General features: G+C 34.2%; 1 protein-coding gene across 2 annotated transcripts in view; it reads right to left on the reverse strand.

Annotated features, from left to right (window-relative positions):
• The window catches only part of LOC150104349 (acetyl-CoA acetyltransferase, mitochondrial-like), a 504,637-nt gene extending 504,500 nt beyond the window's left edge, over positions 1–137 (reverse strand). Inside the window, exon 1 of one of the 2 annotated variants that reach the window (XM_090396309.1) lies at positions 50–137. The gene's annotated coding sequence lies outside the window, so the exon portion shown is untranslated. The remainder of the gene's footprint in view (positions 1–49) is intronic. The other variant, XM_090396310.1, reaches the window with a different exon arrangement.
• Positions 138–13,966: the final 13,829 nt, after the last annotated feature.

Raw genomic sequence — 13,966 nt, forward strand, 5'->3', positions numbered from 1 at the left:
ATCTTTATTTTTCTGTCTTGAAGTATTAATATAACACGAGTGCACTTACCTGAAATTTGAAATTTGGATGTAAAACTACTTGTAGGATTTCGATAAGTTATAGGTCAAAGTCTTCTGCTTTTTGAGTAAAACTATTTTATATCACTTTCAGATTAAACTGTGAACTTGAACTCTATTAACAAGAACTGTGGTAAGAACAACCGTACTTCAGTTGCTTACGAAGTGCTCTCGGATTTCGATACGTTATAGGTCAAAGTCTCGTCTTGTTGCGTGGAACTGTTTTATATCGCTTTTAGATTAGACAGCGAGAATAAAACGACTTAAACTCTATAAACAAGAACTGCGATAAGAACTACTTGCTTAGAAGTGCCCCCTCTTAACAATTAAAAAATAATAATAATAACAATTAATCAATCTTTCTTATTCATACAATACATATATACATGAACACAAATGTGCATATAGGTACCTACATAATATATATATACAGGGTGTTCGGGATAAATTTGACAGTTTCGTAAGGAAAAAGAAAATCTTCTTTGTATCTATTAAATTTAATGAATTGACAAAAAAACATTACAGGCAGAGTTAATTACAATACTATCAACAAGATTTACTCAAAATAACTACCATTAGCATCGATCACAGCTTCAATTCTGCTTCGGAACCTCGAACAAGCTGATGCTACAGTCTCCCTGGGAAGGGCCGCAAAAACTGTTTTAATTTTATCCATTAACTGGGCTTTTGTATTACTGGAAGTGCGATTGGTGTCTTTTTCAACTGCGCCCCATACAAAATAATCCATGGGGTTAAGGTCTGGGGAGTTTGGAGGCCAAACATTTGGACTGGTGAAGTCGTAGAAATTTTCAGACGACCATTTTTGACTTTTCCCAGAGGTGTGGCAAGGGGCCGAATCCTGCTGCCATACATACGGCCTACCATTGGCTACCCTTGTTATCCAGGGCTTGACTACAGTTAGCAACTCCACGAACAAAGCCCGAATTCCAATGCCAGGGTTCTTCAACACCTGTTCCTGCAGATTTGCGAGGAATTCTGCTGTACGAACGCAATCAGATCGTCTGCTAGGGATCTTTCTTCTTGCTACATCCTCGTAGTCACCATTGCAAGTCTCTAGTTCATGCCTGATTGTTTTTACTGTATTCAGGGAGCATTGGGCAGCAGTCGTAATATCCTTATTTTGATGGCGGGCACGAATCATCATGATACAAGTTATTCTCTTCCATGATTCAGGTGGGTTCCAGCTATCCATCCTTTCTGACATCTTGTATATGAATGAAGAAGGGTCCAAACTTTTAAATGAAGAGAAGTGTGTGTTAATACATGTAACTTACGGAAAAATATAATTAATTATAAATATGTCAAATTTATCCCGAACACCCTGTATATATATATATATATATATATATATTTTTTTTTTTTTAAATAGTAATAATATTTTTTGTATACGAGTGCATATATATCCAATACATATAAATAAGAATAATAACGATTTTTGTTATATACAGTATATATATGTGAAAATATCGGATGATTTTATATATATATTATATATAAAATCATCCGAGCTTGATTTGCTTTCTCAGTCTTAAGTAAAAGGCTGGTTTTTACTATTATTATTATTATTCCTGACACCTCCAAGGAGTCCGAAGACTCAATCGCGAGAGGACGCCTACAACTGTCTCAACCACTACACCGAACCTCTACTACGAATCATCTCCATCAACGCTATCTACCACCCACCTCCACCACAACTAGTATTTTTTATCTGTAAATTATATTCCACTAATTCGAGCCCTACCCAAGGGCTTATGAGAGGTGGAAATACTTTCTGAATATGAATGCTGAGTCGAACAAAGCGGTGTTTTGCAGCTGCCCGACTTTTAATCCATCTAACTCGAGTGCTTCTTGATGTTATTTCAATGTTTTTTGGGATGGCGCCTAAAGCCTGTTATTATGGGAACAACTTTCGTTTTCTTTTTCCAGATTCGTTCAACCTCGACTTGCAACTCGTAATACTTCGTAATTTTTTCGGTTTCTTTATTTTCAATCCGACTATCTCATGGTACTGATATTTCGATAAACTGAACACCCTTCTTTTCACTTTTTTCAACCACTGTTATATCGGGTGTATTACATTCCAAGCTTTCGTCAGTTTGGATTTTGAAATCTTCGAGTATTTTGGCTTTTTCATTCTCAATCACTTTCTGGTGAACTTTATGCTTCCAATGGTCTTTAGATACTTTAAACCCGTACTTTTTACTTAAATGCAAGTGAATTATCTTAGCTACGTTATCATGTCTTTTACGGTACTCAATTTGTGCGATTTTGCTGCACCCACTTATAATGTGGTCTACCGTTTCTTCCTTATCTTTGCACAATCTACATTTACTGTCTTCTTGAATTTTTTGTATTTTTACTTTCATAACGTTAGTTTCAATGGCCTGGTCTTGTGCTGCAAAAATTACCGATTTTGTTTCTTTCTTTAGTGCTCCATTTCTCAACCATTGCATCAAGTTGCTGTCAGCACTGTCCTCTATGCTGTGAATGTATTTTCCATGCAATACCTTATTTTTCCATCTTTCAGTTCTCACTTTTACTTGGTTGGCTTTGTATTCCGATTTTGCCTCCATGGGTTTAAATAAACCCCCTTTCCTTCTCAATTAGAAATTTTTCTGTTGTTTGCTGCAGATAATTATTCAGATTTCGTTTTCTTCTTCAATAACTTGCTTTACTTGTAATAATCCTCTGCCTCCTTTTTTGCGTGATAGATAGAGCCTATCAATGTCACTGCGAGGATTGAGGGCATGGTGCACTGTCATTAATTTTCGAGTTTTTCAGTCTAAATCCTCCACCTCTAGCTAGGTCCATTCAACAATGCCTGCTGAACATCTCAAAACAGGTATGGTCCAGGTTTTAATTGCTTTTATCAAATTTCCAGCATTAAGTATTGACTTAAGGAGTTTCCTTAATCGACTAATGTATTCTGCCCTAGTTTTTTCTTTGATTTAATTGTGCAGAATTTCTGATGCTTGTAAAATTCCCAACTATTTGTGGCTATCTTCGAATTTTATTGCCTTGATTTTTTCCCCATTGAGCAGCTCGATTTCGTTCAGATCTTCAAACTTTCCTCTTGTTATTCCAGCAATTGCGCATTTGCCTAAGCCAAAATCCATTGATTTGACTGAATATATGCACGGTATTAATGAATATCCGAGTTCATTATCTGATTTTGCGTACAACGACGATCTAAAGATCGTTCCTGTATAAAATGTGATATATCTTTGCACTTTTTTGTGCAGTTTGATAACCATGAGCAGTTTTATTTAAAATTTTAGCTAAGGGGATCAGTGACATGATAAACAGTAGAGGAGATAACGAGTCTCCTTGAAAGATACCCCTTTTTATGTTTACCTCTCCAATTTCTTTTCTCTTCAGAACCAACGTTGTTTTCCAATTTTCATGCTGGATTGCAAACATTTTTGTACGTTTTCGCTAATACCGAATAGTTCTGTGCATTTTAAAATCCAACTATGAGGCACCGAATCAACTGCTTTTTTTATAATCCATCCAAACCATATGAAAGTTGGTTTTTCTACGTTTGTAATTTTTCAGAATTATTTTATCAATCAACAATTAGTCTTTTGTGCCTCTTGAATTTTTGCTGTTACCTTTTTGTTCAATTGAAAAAAGAGAATTTGCTTTAAGATAGCTGTATATTTTGTCAGCTAGTATACCTCTGAGTAGCTTAAAAGTTCTTGGCAGGCAGGATATTGATCGGACGTTTTCTGGCTTTGGGCCTTTTTTTCTTTATCCTTTATGATCAAAAACGTTTTCGCTGCTGTGAGCCACTCTTCTTTGTTTTATCCTTCTAAAACATCGTTAAATTGGTTAGCAAGTCTTTCGTGTAAGCCTGTCAGATATTTCAACCAGTAACCATGTAATTCATCCTTCCTGGGTGTTGACCCATTTTTTATTCTTTTAGCTTGCTTTTGAACCATTTCAGTTGTTATTTTCAGTTGGTCCATTTTGTCTTTCTTGAGATTCGTTCATAATTTGTTCAATCCACTTTGCCTTGTCATTGTGCCTCCTAGGATTGTCCCATAGGCTTTGCCAAAATTTAAGTGTACTTTCTTTGTCTGTGGTATTTATATTTATATTTTCTTTAAGATTATAATTCCTGCAGCAATCAATTTTCTTGTAAACTTAGTGCTTTTTCACGCGAAACATCGAATTTTGCTTGTACTGTTCAATGTGTGCACTGTATCATCTTATTTTAGCTACAACTGCAACTTTTTTTCTTTTCTTTTCTTTTTTTTTTTTTTTTTTGCTTCAGTTCCTCTAATACTTCATCAATAGGTCATGTTCCAGTATTATATCTCTTTATGGGGTTATTTCGGATTTTCGTGTTTTTCAGCTTCTTTTCCTTAAGGTTTTTCAAATTGCTCCAGTCGATGCTTCCACTTTGGTTCCTGAGCCTTACTGCTTTTGGGTTCACTAATCTTATAGCCTAATTCAGATGTTATGACGTAGGCTATTGAGTACACAAGTTGATTCGTTTGTCCAATAGTTCCAGTAGGGAGAGCCCTTGCAGATTTATTGGCTTCTTGTAGGAGCTCCTTCAGTTTTTGTTGAGATACTTGTCTCAATACTGGAAGCCTAACTCATTCCAGGTTGCTGTTCATTTGCTCGATAAGGTTTGCAAGTTCTTGTTCTTTCTCTGATTGCTTCCTTTCAACTATTTGTATATTTTCAAGATTTTCAGCATTTTACACGTTGGAATCTGGTTCTGCTCCATTAATATTCTTAGTCAGTTCAGGGTAGGTACAGTCTTCTTTTACAGCTTCAGCTTTCAGTGCTTCTAGCTCAAGTTCACTAAATATCTTGCGTTTGATAACGAAGCTGCACTGCTGCATCAATCTTTCGAATGAAATTTCAGAATTTGGGTGTCGTTCAAGCCAAAGTTAGACCATTCGTTTCTGAAATCCCTTAACTGAGGGGTTTGAACCATAGAAGCACTGCATGACTTGTGAATTTTAAGCCATGCTCCACTTTTTCCTAGTAATTACTTTCAAGTTCTGTGGATCTTGCTAGCCTAACATCCAGTGCAGTTCTTGAAAACACGCGCGACGACCGATGCAGTATAGAGTTCTGATTTGTCTTCACCATTTTTAACTGGAGTTGGCAAGTACCTAAGGGGAAGGTAGACTCCCACTGCGTGAAGTGGAAAAATAGGAAAGAATCACCCTTAACCTCGAATACTCTAATAGCATTGGGGGAAAGAAAAAGACGAAAAGAAATACAGAGGGAAAGAAGAGTAGGGACCATGAAATTTCCGAATATATATATATTTGGAAATTTATATATGTGTATATATATATATATATATATATATACAACAGGTGTCATCCTCAGATAAGCTTATTAAAAAGCTTCGAGCTGAGACATTACATCTCATCTGAGATCAACAGAAAAAAAATAGATGAATAAATAATTTATTACATTGAAAAAAATTATCAAAGTTGTAAAATTGTCAAGTCTCATTGTTCATTGATGTTGCTGTCGATTTTTTAAGTTTATTTATTTATTTTAATTATAATTGTGAAAAGTGAAATCAATGCATATGGAATGTTAATAAAAAAAGCAATTGTTAATTTGAATTGTGAATAAAAAAATATGAATTGTAAAATTAAAATGTAAATGACAAAATGCAAAAATAGCTATTTAACTATTAATATGTAAAACTACCTGTAAATTGTTTTTGTTAGGATTGGATGAAGACCAATTTGGATTCAGAAAGAATAAAGGAACAAGAGACGCAATACTCTGTTTAAGAACAATAATAGAGAGAAGATTAGACCTTAGTCAAAATACTTACATTTGCTTCCTTGATTTAGAGAAAGCGTTTGATAAAGTAAACCAGCAAATACTCCTAAATTGTCTAACTAATATCGGCATAGATTTGAGGGATAGGAAAATAATTTATCAAATTTACAAAAATCAAAATGGACGGATTAAAATCAATGATAAAGAGAAAATAATAAATATAAGGAGTGAAGTAAGAGAAGGATGTATACTTTCACCACTTTTATTTAATTTATATATTGAAAAGGCCATTCAGGAAACTAAAGATAAAATAAACAGTGGCATAAAGATAAATGGTGAGCAAGTCATGTGTATAAGATTTGCTCATTACATAGCCCTTGTAGCAGAAAACAGAAGAACGTTAAAAACAATGCTAGAATTACTAAATAATAACCTTGAAAAATATAAAATGAAAATCAACACAGATAAGACTAAAATCATTGTTACAGGCAAAATCCCTATCAATACAGAGGATAGACACCAGCGGGGAACAAATAAAACAAGTGAAAAGCTTTAAATGTTTAGGAAGCTTAATAACAGAAGATGGCAGAACAAGAGAAGACATAAGATCAAGAATAAACAACGAAAAAGCCCAATTCTCTAAGATGAAAAGCATTTTAACAGGAAACCTCAAGCTACAATTGGAAAAAAAAATAGTAAAGACATTGATATGGAGCATTGCGCTGTATGGATGTGAAACCTGGATTCTAGGCAGAGAAGATGTAAGAAGATTGGAGGCTTTTGAAATGTGGTGCTGGCGCCGCATGAACAAAATAAAATGGACAGAAAAAAAATCAAACCAACAAGTACTGAGAGAGATAAAAGAAACAAGAACTCTAATTAAATCGATCAAAATTAGAAGGGATAGGTGGTTTGGACATATACTTCGACATGATGGACTTGCGAAAAGAATAACTGAAGGCAAAATAGAGGGGGAAAGAAGAAGAGGCAGACCAAGGAAAAGCTTTCTTGACCAAGTCAAAGACAGCACAGGTTTGAGGAGTTACCAGGAGGTTAAGAAGAAAGCCAATGACAGAGCGGAATGGAGGAAATTGCTGCTGAGCTACCAGTCCCAAGGCTGATGCAACTGATGATGATGATAATTCTCCTAATTTTAGTAACATGTAACAAAATGTACCCTACAGCCATGTAATATCTTTGAAATATAATAAACTACGTTAAAAATATTATATGCATTTATGTAATTTATCTGAGCTATGACAGCTAGTACGAACAGTATGGCCTCTCTAACGAGTCCCTGACTCTCTGGAGGTCTCTCTTAATGATAATAAAAATAATAATTTTTTTTTTGTATGTATGTATGTAATTTATCTGAGACATAATAAAATGTTTTAAAAATTAAAAATTATTATTATTATTATTATTATTATTATTATTAAAAAAATTTCACTAAATTTCCATTTAGTGAAATTCTGTATAACCCTTCCAGAAGCTTGTAACTCTCAATCATATCACCCCCCTTCTTTCTCCTGTTTGCTAGTGTCATTAGCCTGTAGCAACTTTGGGAAAGAATTAATACAGAGAACCAATCAGATAGTAATCAAAATTAAGTAGTCAACTAGCTTTTCTGGTTTTAATTTACAGAAATATCTTTCAACTCCTATGTTTGTCTCTAATCATCACCCATAATTCCATAAGCGAAGAAAACACAAGAACTGAAGCCATTGACATATATGCCCCAGGGAAATTCCAAACATTCCGAACTCATGACGTCATGCATGCACACAATGACATCATCATCTTATCAACCAATCACGTCACGATTCCTTATCTTATCTTGATCGTGATCGTGTCAAAAGTGACACCCTACTACTCAGGATTGTGAAATCCTGATTATAAAGACAGATTGACAAAAGAAAAATGAAGGAAAACGAATATGAAAAATCGACGGTGGGTGAAAAATACGAATTTTCAGTTATCATTGGAATAATTGATTGTGAATTTCTTTTGAATAACATTTCAAATTTATTTCCTAAAGAAATTTGTATTTCTGATGGAATTATTGTAAGATATGGATTGACAAAATCACTTTGTAGTTGGAAAGAATTACCTGAAAGAGTTAAAAAACAGAATTGTTGGTAAATAAAATATAACCATCAGCTGAAGTGGGAAATTGGTTCACTTCTGTGGACAAACTAAGAAATTGGGTGATAGAATCAACATGCAAATATCAAATATTACTCACCAAAGAAAGAGAAAAATCAAAAATATTAACCAGGTTAATAGGGAGGTCTGTTCTTGATTTAAATGTAATTGGATGCCCAAAACGTGAAAACATAATGTGTACTTCTGAATGCTTGTGGATGAAAGATTCTGTGCTTTTAATAATGTTTCATAAATATATCTATTGGTTTCAAAAAATAAATATGCAACCCTTAATTTTACTACAGTAATAAATTTCCATCGATCACTAAATGAAAATTAACTTTCAGATGAGAGTCACACCAGTCTTACTGTATGGGAGCGAAATCTGGACAATAAAACAAAAAGATAAACAAGATGAACAGCAGAAATGAAGTTTATGAGAAAAACTGCAAAGTATACCCTATTTGATCACAAAAGAAACAAAGAAATTATGAAAGAATTAAACCTAGAACCAGTAATGGAAAAAATAAAAAATTAAAAATAAAAATGACGTCCTCTTAAACGATTACTTCTAAGGCCAGAAAGTCCATGCTAGGCCTAAATCCTTGATATGCATGATGGTGATGATGACGATGATGAATGTTTTCAACAGCAGTAACTACAGCACTTCAATGTAATAAATAATTCTTTTTTTTGTTGATTTCAGTTGAGATGATAAGCTTGCATCCTCCAAGCTTTTTAATGAGCTTATCTGAGGATGACACCGGTTAGATATGTTTTTTTTTATTATTGATTTGATTGCTGTGTTGGAAGTAGGCTGATGTTTGGGAGGTCAAACGAATGATCTGAAAGGTCTGATCAAGTGAAATTGCTGGTATGTTCTGGTGTTGTTGCATCTGTCTTGGTGGTTCACATTCATTTTTATTGTGGTCTTCTTTCTGAACTAATTAGGAGAATTTTTTTCCACTGTGGTAGCCTTTCTATGTCTCCTCAGCTTTTAATTTGTATTGGTTTTGAAGTTGTGTGACTTCCTCTAGAATATCTTGGCATCTCTGATCCACACAAATTGGTAATTTTTTTCTGTTTTTGCTTTTTTTCTTGGTAAAACAGATTCTGGTTGTATGGTGTTAAATATTTGGATCGAAAGATTGGTGTGTTATATTGCAATGCATTCAAGTCCTTGCAACTGTTTTTTTCTGTCTGCTGACTTTTATGAGATTGTCTCTTGTGAGAGTGTTGCTTGTAAGACATACTATGACTGGCGCAGGTCGTGGCAAGCCTTGTTTTTGCTCTTCCTAGGAATCCGATTTATGGTCTGAATATCGTTAAGCTCTAGGGGAATGTCAATTGCATGGCCTAATTTTAAGACTACGTCTCTGAGATTTTTTGTAGGTGTTGTTTCTGGAAGACTGTTTATGATAAGCTCTTATTTATGTTGTTGCTGATTTGAACGTTCATATTGTAGTTTTAGAGAATGAAGTTCTTGAAGGAGTTCGGATGTTTCTTTCATCAAATTGTGTTGTCTGTCATTTAGTGCGTTAATGCTGATTTTGATGTCTTTTACTGTTTTCAACACATCTATCACTGCTGAGTTATTATGTTTGACCAAATCTTCATATTCGCTATACCTTTGACAAACAGAATGAACAAATAATAAAAAAATTCGTTCTGTTTGTCAAAGAGTTCTTGCACAAGATCTAATAAGCTGGCTTTTATAGTCTCTAGACTATAAATATACTAATTTTCTATTAGTATATTAAAGCGTTGTAGTTACAGAACTCACCTGCATTTTTTTGTTTGTTCAGTTCGTCATCTGATTTTGCCTCTGGTATAATTGGCTGCATCGTAGGTGGCTGCTTAAGGTGTGTTTCTTTGTTCCTCCTGCAGATTACACACTTCCATTCCTCGCATGTTTGCATTGGTTTTACGTTGCCTGGTTGGTTCTGAAAAGCTGGCATATTTTAAGTGTAGAATTCTACTGCATTTCGTACAGGCTATTTGATTTCCGTCGGATGATAAATCCTCCAGGCATTTGAGACACTTCATGACTCACCTTTCTTCCCTTGAGTAGCTATGGCGTGATTGGAATGATGGCGACGTCCTTTGTTCTTCACTCGTTGTTGACTGCGGTCCTCTCTGTTGACATTTCAACACTTCAAAATTTGGTTTTTCTTAGCTGATATCGGTGAATTTTATATCACTGTCTTCGGCGTGACTGGTAGAGTTACTTGGGAACATTTTCAAATCAATAATAGGAGTTGGAACCACTTTAAAACTATAAGAAACGGTGGCAGCGATATCACCATGTGCTCGTTCGTATGCCTACACAGGGCCCTCTTGTAATAATAATAATAATAATATTTTTTTTAAATCAAAACTTTCCTTTATTATTATTTTATTTGTATAGAATATAATAATAGAATAAGTTAGTCGATCTCTCGCACGGGCAAGCGGGTTTTTCCTTCCGGAAATTCAAGAAAATCGACCGTAGTACCCATATTATTTCAGACAGTGACATATCTTGTTAGGGTTAGGTATCAAGAGATCGCAGCACTTGTTTGCCAGCCTCTTCATCGGTGGCTGCTATAATTAGTGATGGACATGGGCCAGCTATTTCTGATTGGCTACCGGTGGAGATTGACCTGTCCACTCGGTCTCGAAACGCTAGATAGAGTATAAAGCTCTCGCCTACTCCCTATAAGGGAATAAAAGGCGTTAGCTGATTTATTTTATATAATAATAGAATAGAATAAGTTTATTGTCATTCATATAACATATATAGAGTATTTACAAATATATAATTCAGATTAAGTACAAATATATAAACATATATAAATTATAATAAGAATGTTGATTGTTTTGCAATTCACTAATGTATTTACAACGCTATATGAACAATAGATAAAAAAGATTTTTTTTTATAATAATGAAATATTTTTAGAGTAAGTATGTTGATTTCTAAAATGTTTACACAATTACAATAATCACCTTTAGTGACATTCCACTTTAATTTTACAAAATTCAGCACGTAGTGCTGCATATGTCATTTTTTTTCTACATTGCATTTGAATTAAAATTTTGATAATAATACTTTTTTGCATCTATATTTACAACACATGTTCTTCTAATATTAACAATGAAGACTGCATGGAATTTTTGAATAATGGATAATAATAATAATTTGATAATGTCTCAGATAAATTACACATATATTCAGTACAGAATGCTAGGAACATATCTTATTTAAATTGCATAAATAGTGATATTAACAATGTGTTTTACATGTTTTTCACATTCATGTTTACAATGAATCATTTAATTCACAATGATTCAATTTTTATTATATTGTTTATAATATTTGCTTGTTTCTTTGTGTGGCTTCTTCCTTGAAGTTTTGTAGAGCTTGTCTGAATAATGTTATCAGTATCTTCATTATTGTTATACACCTTACTGGCTGTTTTGTTACATAATCTGCATTCTTTGATTATGAGGATTACATGTAGATGAATGAAGCGGATTATTCCCACCTACTTCGAAGCTTGGGTTAGCTTTTGTGAAGACAGTGGGATTTAGGCTTCACTATTTATGTTGTTGCTACTGTTTATGTATGGGATGTTGGCATTGGATGCTGGTGATTTGTGATGTGTATATTAGTGTTAATGGTATATTAACTTTGTTGGTATATTTTCCAGAGTTCGTGTTTTAATGTTCTGTAGTTATCTATGTATTTTAAATTTCTTGGTAGGTTGTTGAGATGCGTGGATATCTGATGTGATCTCACAAAAGAACCGTATGAATTGTTGAATGGTGTAGGGATGTAGAGAGTTGTTGTGAGTCGTGTTATACGACACGTGTCTCTATTGTTTCGATAGGTGAAGTTGAAGTAATTCCTTGTTAATGTTATGTAGTGTTTCAGGTTTTTAATGCTCAGAATTCTGTGTATCGCCATATCTTGTCGGATATTGGTTGTTGCGTGCAAGTTGTCAAATCACTGTTGAACACAGTTTTCCTACGTAAAATTTCTAATTTTGTTAGGTGGCTGTTTGATGTGTTTGCATAAACTGTTATACCATATCTGAGTAGGGATTCGTAGATACCGTGATGTAGGAGTTTTTTTATGTTAGTTGAAATCATGTCTTTTACTTGGAAGAGTTTTGCTGCGATTATCCAGAGTTAGTTTGGTATTATATTGTAGGCATTGTAGGTATTCTATGTATTTGGTATGGTATTGTAGGTATTCTATGTATTTGGTATGGTATTGTAGGTATTCTATATGTTTTGTCCATTTAAGGTGGCAATCTATATAGAGACCAAGGCATTTTGCACGTATTACAGATTTGATTTCGAGACAATGGCAGTTTTTTTTGTTGTTAATGCAGCAGTAAGTGTGACAGTGTATCGATAGTTGTGCGGGGTGCGTGATTCTTGGGGTGTGTGTTATCAACATCTCTGTTTTGGTGCCGTTGATTACATTTGCTTTTTGTTACAAGTATGTTCTGATTTCATTTAGGTCTTGTTGTGATTTCGAGAGAGCCATGTTGATGTCTGTGTGGATTGCTAGTAGTGGGGTCTCTGCTTACTGAAATATTTGACTTCTTATGGCCATGTTATGAACATCGTTAAAGTATATGTTGAACAGAGTGGGTGATAATATGGAGCCTTGAGGCACACCGTGTTTTATTTGTATACCACGGCTGTGACATGTACCTATTTTTGTTACTTTTGTTCTGTTTGAGAGAGAGTTCCTGAACCAGATATGCAGTGTTCCTCTTATACCTATTGAATATAGTTGGGTGAGAAGTATGTCATGTTGAAGTGTATGAAATGCTTTGGTGGTCCAGCAGTACAAGAACGGCGTACGTGTTTTTGTCGAAAGCTTTGTTTATTGTGTCATCGATGTCTTCTAATAAAGTGATGGTGCTTTTTGTTTTCTGAAAGCCGTATTGGTTTTGTGAGATGATGTTGTACTCCTGTAGATAGTTCTGTAGTATAGTGTGTGTTATTTTTTCTAGAATTTTTGAAATGACTGGTAGGGTAGCTACTGTTCTCTAGTTCTGAGTATCGTTTCTTTTACCATGTTTGTAAATTGGCGTAATTATTGCAGTTTTTTGTTTTTGGGAAATAATGCCTGTGGCAAATATTCTGTTCATGAGTCTCAAAAGTACTGGATTTATTTGTTCAAAGTGTGTTTTAATGTGTGCGAGTTTTATTTTGTCTATTCCTGGAGTAGTTTGTTGCTGAGTACATAGTGTGTTGTTGACTTCGTGTAGGTAGGTTTTTGTTGATCGTTGGTGGATTGTCTTTTTTGAGTTGCGTGATATTGTTTGTGAATGCAACGTTGAATGAATCTGCTAATTCCTACTGGTTTGTATCCTGACCGAAACTTTTTGCAATAAAATCTTCTGATGAAGTTTTCTTTTTTGGAGTTACTAATTCTCCGATGTTTGCTTCATGTTATCGTTATATTCCATGAATTTTTGGAAGTAGTAGTTTCTTTTTGTCCTACAAATTTTTGTTGTTAGTTGATTTCTTGTGTTTTTGTATAAGATTTGTAAATGTGTGTTACTGGGTCACTTTTTTTAGTTTTTTGCATAAATTTTCTTTTACTGCAATACTATTTAGTATATCGCCATTAATCCATGGATTGTTGTCTGTTTGTCGCCTCGTTTGTGTAGGCTTTGTTGCATATCTCTGTGAACTTTAGTTGGAAATTCTCATATAATGTTACAGGATCATCTATTTTAAGAAGGCAATTCCAGTCTGTATTTTTTACATGGTTATCGACAGTGCTTTTTAATATGATCGAGTTTTGTCGACTTTTGTGGTGGTGTGATGGGGGAATAGGTAACGTAATAAAACGAAGATGAGAAAGAGTAGTAATCGGCAATTTTGACGTTAATTACTGGTGATGTATGTGTATGGATTGATCATATACATATGAGAGTCCGTATGTTGATATGATCAATGCATGAATGTG

Source organism: Typopeltis vanoorti, chromosome 8, assembly GCF_054136105.1.
Source record: "Typopeltis vanoorti isolate ZY-2024b chromosome 8, IOZ_Tvanoo_1.0, whole genome shotgun sequence".
In the NCBI taxonomy this organism is placed as follows: domain Eukaryota; kingdom Metazoa; phylum Arthropoda; class Arachnida; order Uropygi; family Thelyphonidae; genus Typopeltis; species Typopeltis vanoorti.